A 6000-nucleotide genomic window follows, 5' to 3' on the forward strand; every position below is an offset into this window, starting at 1 on the left:
CTTAAAGCAACTTGTAGATAGAATGCCAGTCCATTCGGCAGAAGCATTGGAGAATAAGGTGAAACACGGGAAACATATACTGACACCTCATCCTGTTAGAGCTCTAACATGTGCCGCTGTTTCTGGGGTAACTGTGGCCGTGGGTGAGCTCTGTCTAGTGAGCTGAGTATTGTCAGACACGCGGGAGCATTTAGAGCCCCGATCAAAGTGTAACATGGTTTCTGAGACTGTACCTGAAATACATCCATAACCTGATGATCTGTGCATTTATCATGTGTCGAAGATATTGGAAATGGCATTTACAGTGTATACATTGCTTATTTTGAGCATGGTAATATATTTGAACATCACAATTTATATCAGGACATAGTGGTATGTTACAGAATATCACAAGAATAAATGCTTTATCTCCCACTGAAACAGATCACGAACAGAGCATTTCTCTACTCATTGGAAGCCGGACTTGTTCAGGAATCCAAATCAGCACAAATTAAACTGCACAGAGCGTGGTTGCTAATCAGTAATAATGGAGCCTTTAGCTTAAATCAGGCACAGGACTCTGAGAATATTCAAGGGAGTGCAGCGGGTTCAAAACAATTCCACCTCTGTTTTATTTACTTTGTGATTCCCACGCATCTTATTACAGTGTGTGTATGGGGTCATTAAAATCCTGAATAAACGGTCAGAATAATCTAGATTTATCCTTATTTAACAATAATTTAATTTAATTACACGTGGATCAATGTATTAGTTTCTGGTCCTATTTTGTAGTGTTGTGAGTGTGGAATTTACCGAAAATCATTCTTTAGAAATTATACCATGTGAAATGTATATTTCTCGTTAGAGCGCTGCTGAATAATTTAAGGTTCAAATAGTTTAATCCCGCTTTGTTTCCCATTCATATTCACGCTAATCTTCCCCACACAGTATTTTGCAGCAACCCAGCCAACTGCTGTTAGCGAGGCTCGAACACCCAGTGTCATTTACAGGAAGCACCTGGGGGTTCGGTGCAGTAAATCAAAGTTTTGTTTCTTCACTACTGACCGCTTGGCTAAAAGCCAACTTCAAATCCTTTACATTGTCAATGAGGCCCGTTTATATACAAATCTACCCAGCAACAGCACTGGAGTCAATTTAATTTAATTTTAAATAACAGAAAAAGCTGGAAAAACTGAGCAGGCCAGGCAACAACCTTGGAGAGAGAAACAGAGTTAACGTTTCAGGTCGAAACCCTCCTTCAGGACTGAGAAAAAAGCAGGAAATGAAACAGATGAAAAAGCAAGTTGGGGGCTGGGAAATGGGGGAGGGGATGAAAGAAAAAAAGGGAAGTTTGTGAGCAGTAAAGAGACATTAAGAGATATTCAAGGCGAGACAAGATGGTAATAGGACAAATTAAGAAACAAAAGATGTCTCTAGATGAAGTGTGAAATGCGATGGCAGATGAAAGACAGCTGCCATGTGGGAGAAAAAAAAAGGCACAAACCAAAAGTGTGGATAAAACATCTATAAATATGATACGGGACGAGGTTATGATCTGAAATTATTGAACTCAATCTTGAGTCCAGAAGGCTGTAAAGTGCCTAAATGGAAGATGAGGTGCTGTTCCTCGAGCTTATGCTGAGCTTCCGTGGAACAATGCAAGAGCCCGAGGACGGTGAGGTCTGATTGGGAATGGGGCGGTGAATTAAAATGACAGGCGACCGAAATCTCGGGGTCACCCTTACGGGCTAAACCGAGGTGTTCCACAAAGTGGTCACACAATCCGCGTTTGGTCTCCCTAATGTAGAGGAGACCACATCGTGAGCAGTGAATACAGTATACTAGATTGCATGAAGTACAAGTAAATCACTATTTCACCTGTTATGGAAGATGGCATCTTCGGAGCAGATGCAGCGGAGATGGAGAAACTGGAAGAATGGAATAGAGTCCTTACAGGAAGCGGGGTGGGAGGAAGTGTAGTCCAGATAGCTGTGGGAGACCGTGGGCTTGTAGTGAATGTTGGTCAATAACCTATCCCCAGAGATGGAGACGGAGAATTCGAGGAAGGGAAGGGAAGAGTCGGAGTTGGACCATGTGAAGGTGAGGGAAGGGTGGAAATTGGAGGCAAAGTGAATGAAATTGTCTTGTTCGGGGTGAGAGCAGGAAAAGGCACTGATACAGTCATCAATGTACCAGTAAAAGAGGTGAGGGAGGAGACCCGAGTAGGACTGGAAGAAAGAGTGTTCCACATATCCCACGAAAAGGCAGGCATAGCTAGGACCCATGCGTGTACCCATAGCAACACCTTTGATTTGGAGGAAATGAGTGGAATCAAAGGAGAAGTTGTTCAATGTGAGAACATGTTCAGCCAGGCAGAGGAGGGTGGTGGTGGATGGGGATTGATTGGGCCTCTGTTCAATGAAGAAGTGGAGCGCCCTCAGACCATCCTGGTGGGGGATGGAAGTGTAGAGGTAAAAAGGAGGTTGTTGGGGCCAGGAAACTGGAAACTGTTAAAGTGGCGGAGGGCATCAGAAGTGTCGCGGATATAGGTGGGAAGCGACTGGACAAGGGGAGAAAAAGTAGAGTCGAGATAGGAAGAAATAAGTTCAGTGGGGCAAGAACATGCTGAAACGATGGGTCTACCAGGGCAGTGCTGTTTGTGGATCTTGGGAAGGAGGTAGAAGCGGGCTGTGCGTCGTTGGGGATCTATGAGGTAGGTGGCCGCGGGGGGAAGATCTCCAGAGGAGATGAGATCAGTGGCAGTCTTGGAAACGGTGGTTTGATTTTCGGTAGTGGGGTCATGGTCCAGGTGGATGTAGGAGGACGTGTCAGAGAGTTGGCGTTCAGCTTCCGCTAGGTAGAACTCAGCATATTCACACCCGAATTACTTTAAACACATCGTGAACATAGCAGATCAACGGGTACACCATTTCTCACTTTCCCACTTAAATAGATGCTCCTGTCAGCCTGGTGCAGTCAGACCATTCTAAACAGTGCGGGTAAAAGGAGCATGAACTTTGACTTTATTTACCACCATATATTCATTGTAAGTCTTTGCCACACCTGTGGGTTTTGCACATTGTGGTCCCTAAGTAAAATGGCCTTAACCCATTTAACCACTCTCCCCAGAGCCGTTCAATTCAGCCCATTCATACTCTGGCTGAATTGTTCACGAGTTGGGTAGGTGAGGTCAGAATGTCTCGACCATTCAATTGTTCCCAACACTGCTATCACACAAAATTAATTGACGTCTCTTGATCAAACAATGATTCCCCCTTTCTTTCATCACTCCCAAACGAATCATGAATTGGCACCGGACATGTCAGCCTCTGACTATAAGGCTCGAGACTCAGTAATGTGGGGCTCAAGGGGCGAGATGCCTACACTTCAAAAGTGCTTCATTGGCAGTGAAGCGCTTTGGAATGATTGATGTTAATAAAGGTCCCATATCAATACAGTCCTTTCTCACTGATTGGAGTAGAGACTGTACCAACATTAAATAATTGGTTGGATATGTGGTTGAAGAAAGGGGGATAAAGGCATATGGACACAGGGCAGGAAAGCGGGATTCGGAATGTAGCAGTTTTGGAGAGCTACCACCGACAAGAAGGGCCTGTTCCCCGTGCTGTAATTTCCATGCTGTTCAGTGATAGGGACCCTTGTCAGCTTATCGCTAATCTCACAGTCTGGGTTCTGATCCCAGTCCTCTCCAAAGTGAAATTTTGCCACCCATGTAATTCACGATTGTTATTATTCAGTCTCCCACTAAACCAACATTTCGACACCTACGAACAGATAAACAGCGGCATTCAAATATATACTAAAACTCGTTTCAGCCGAAATGCTGGTTGCTCCATTCTCTCGCGAAGGGGTTGGTGTAGCCCAGGTTTAACAATGGATAAACTTTAAATCGATTAAGCAACAACAACTTTCATTTAGAAACCGCTTTTAACCCAGTAAAGCATCCCAAGGCGCTACAGAGGAGCGTAAATAAAACAACATTTGACACAAAGCCACGTGAGGAGATATTAGGAGAGGTGATTTAAAAGCTCGGTCAAAGAGATAAATTCTGAGGAGCGTCTGAAAGGAAGAGTGCGGTAGAGAGACGGAGAGGAGAGGGAATTCCAGAGTTTAGGGCGTTGGCATCTGAAGGCACAACCACCAATGGTGGAGCGATGAAAATCGGGGAACAGCAAGAGGGCAGAATTGGAGGAGTGCAGAGATAGCGGAGTTTTTTTGTCTTATATCGCTCCGTTGAAGCGCCTTGAGACGTTTTACTATGTTAAAGGCGCTATATAAATACAAGTTGGGCTGGAGGAGATAACAGAGAGAGGGAGGTGCGTGGCCGTTAAGGGATTTGAATTCAAGGCGTTTATGGACTGGGAGCCAATGTAGCTCTTCTAGCACAGGATGGTGGGTGAATGGGGCCTGGTGTGAGTTAGGATGGTGGGTGAATGGGTCTTGGTGTGAGTATGGATGATGAGTAAATGGGTCTTGGTGTGAGCTAGGATGATGGATGAACGGGTTTTGTGTCAGTTAGGATGGTGGGTGAATGGGTCTTGGTGTGAATTAGGATGATGGGTGAATGGGTCTTGGTGTGAGTTAGGATGGTGGGCGAATGAGTCTTGGTGTGAGTTAGGATGGTGGGCGAATGAGTCTTGGTGTGAGTTAGGATGGTGGGTGAATGGGTCTTTGTGTGAGTTAGGATGGTGGGTGAAATGGGTGTTGGTGTGAGTTAGGATGGTTGGTGAATGGGTCTTGGTGTGAGTTAGGATGGTAGGTGAATGGGGCTTGGTGTGAGTTAGGATGGTGGGTGAATGGGGCTTGGTGTGAGTTAGGATGATCGGTCAATGGGGCTTGGTGTGTGTTAAGATGGTGGGTGAATGGTTGTTGGTGTGAGTTAATTTGATGGGTGAATGGGACTTGGTGTGAGTTAGGATGATGGGTGAATAGTTCTTGTTGTGAGTTAGGATGATGGGTGAATTGGTCTTGGTGTGAGTTCGTATGAGGGGAAAACGTGTCTTGGCGTGAGTTAGGATGATGGTTGAATGGGGCTTGGTGAGAGCTAGGATGATAGAAACATAGACACATAGAAGATAGGAGAAGGAGTAGGCCATTCGGCCCTTCAAGCCTGCTCCACCATTCAATTACATCATGGCTGATCATCCAAATTCAGTACCCTGTCCCTGCCTTCTCTCCATATCCCTTGATCCCTTTAGCCTTAAGAACTATAACCAACTCCTTCTTGACTATATTTAATGAATTGGCCTCCACCGCCCTCTGTGGCAGAGAATTCCACAGTGTCACCACTCTCTGGGTGAAGAAAATCCTCCTCATTCCAGTCCTAAATGGCTTACCCTAATCCTTAGAATATGACACCTTGTTCTGGACTCCCCGACCATCGGACACATCTTTCCTGCATCTAGTCTGTCCAGGCCTGACAGAATTTTATAGGTTTCGATGAGATCCCCTCTCAATCTTCTAAACTCCAGTGGGTATAAGCCCAATCGACACAATGTCTCCTCATACGCCATTCCTGCCATCCCAGGTATCAGCCTGGTGAATCTTCACTGCACTCCTTCCATGGCAAGTACATCCTTCCTCAGATAATGCGACCAACACTGCACACAATACTCAAGGTGCCATCTCACCAAGGCCCTGTACAACTGCAGCAAGACATCCTTGTTCCTGTACTCGAACCCTCTTGCTACGAAGGCCAACATACCATTTGCCTTCTTAACTGCCTGCTGCACCTGCATGCTTACCTTCAGCGACTGGTGCACAAGAACACCCACGTCTCTTTGCACTTCCCCTTCTCCCAATCTATTTCCATTCAAATAAAAACTGCCTTCCTGTTTTTGCCACCAAAGTGGATAACCTCACATTTATCCACATTATAGTGCATTTGCCATGTTTCTGCCCAATCACCGCACTGTCCGAATCGTACTGGTGTTTCACAACATCCTCCTCACAGAATACCCTCCCACCCAGCTTTGTGTCATCTGCAAATTCGGAGATTTT

Source organism: Somniosus microcephalus, chromosome 4, assembly GCF_052327205.1.
Source record: "Somniosus microcephalus isolate GS21.2 chromosome 4, FLI_Smic_1.0, whole genome shotgun sequence".
NCBI lineage: Eukaryota > Metazoa > Chordata > Chondrichthyes > Squaliformes > Somniosidae > Somniosus > Somniosus microcephalus.